A 1904-nucleotide genomic window follows, 5' to 3' on the forward strand; every position below is an offset into this window, starting at 1 on the left:
AATGTCTTATATAAAGATTCACAAAATTAAAGAGGCTAATTCAGAACATTGTTATATATTTATTTTCAATAGTGTAAGAAAAAGGTGATTCATGTATATATGTATGTATGCATGTATATAGATATATATACATGTATGTATATATTTATGTGTATGTGTGTGTATATATATATATACATGAATACACACTCAAATACACATGAACACATGTATATATATATATATATGTGTGTTGTGTGTGTTTTCATATACATACATGTAGGTATATGTGTATGTGTGTTTGTCTTTACAAAAATATATACAGATGCATATATATATATATATATATATATATATATGCATGCATCCATGCATAATATACATATAGATATATATATATATGTATATGTATGGGTGTATATGTATGTGTGTGAATGTGTGTATGTGTCTGTGTGTGTGTGGCAAAAAAACTAAAACAAAAATAAATGTAATTGTTAAAAATATTATATATATTTTAAGCAATAAAATTAAACTAATTGAATTTTTTTAATTTAATAATTTTTTAAAGAAAATTTGTTTTTTACTTTGCACAACATTTGTTAGAATCATTAATAATTATGTTTCTGGTTTATTTAAAATTAGTATTATTATTTGATGTTATTAATATGTAATATATTACTATTATTATTATTATTATTATTTTATTATTATTATTATTATTACTATTACTATTATTATTATTATTATTATTATTATTATTATTATTATTATTATCATAAGGTGGTAAGGTGGCAGAATCGTTAGCACACCAAGCAGAATGTTCACCACCATTGCCTCCATCTTCACATTCTGAGTTCCAATTCTGCTAATGCTGACCTTGCCTTTCATCCTTTAGTGTGGTGGTGGTGGTGGTGGTAGTGGGGAGTTCAATAAAATATGTACCAGTTGAACACTGGGGTCAATTCAATCTACTAACTCACTCTCCACATCCCCCCATACCCCGATATCGCAGGGCCTTGCGCCAAACTTTGAAATTATTATTATGATTATCATTGTTATCATTGTTATTATTATTATTATTATTATTATATTATTATTATTATTTGGACAAATAGATTCTGAGTTCAAATTCTGCCCAGGTCAACTTTGCCTTTCATCCTTTTAGGTCCATTAAAATAAGTACCAGTCATGTACTGGGTTGGATGTAATCAACTGGGCCCCTCTCCCAAAATTTCAGGCATTGTGCCTATATTAGAAAGGATTATTATTATTATTATTATTATTATTATTATTGTTATTATTATTATTCTTATTATTATTATTATTATTTTTATCATTATTATTATTATTATTATTATCATTATTATTTGCACAGTATACAATATCATGAAGTTGTTGATAGTGTGTCTACCAGGGGTTTGTACTGTCAAGTCACAACAAGGACCTCAGACAGACAGTACTTTATGCAATATGTGTGCAGTTCCAAGTAATGCCAATTTTTGCAATACACCTAGTCTGTAGGGTATTTCTAAAGTTACTAGATGTGTCTTCAGATTGGCTGGTATTGAACCCAATGCTCCGATAACAATAGGGATAACTTTTATGCCTGACTCTTGTAGCTGCTACATCTTAGCGATCTCAGTTTATTATTATTATTGTTATTAATATTATCATTATTATTATTATTATTATTATTATTATTATTATTATTATTATTATTATTATTATTATTATTATTATATTATTATTATTATTATTTGGGTGGGTGCATATGGGATTCACAGAGCTGTTGGAGTATCAGAAAAATATGCCTTGGGCTATTAGTGCTGTTTTCTTTTTTTTTTTACATTCTGAGCTCAAATTCTTTAGAGGCCAACTTTTCCTTACCTCCTTTTGGAGTTGATAAAATAAAGTACCAGTGAAGT

The sequence above is a fragment of the Octopus sinensis genome, linkage group LG16 (genome assembly GCF_006345805.1).
Source record: "Octopus sinensis linkage group LG16, ASM634580v1, whole genome shotgun sequence".
Lineage (NCBI taxonomy): Eukaryota > Metazoa > Mollusca > Cephalopoda > Octopoda > Octopodidae > Octopus > Octopus sinensis.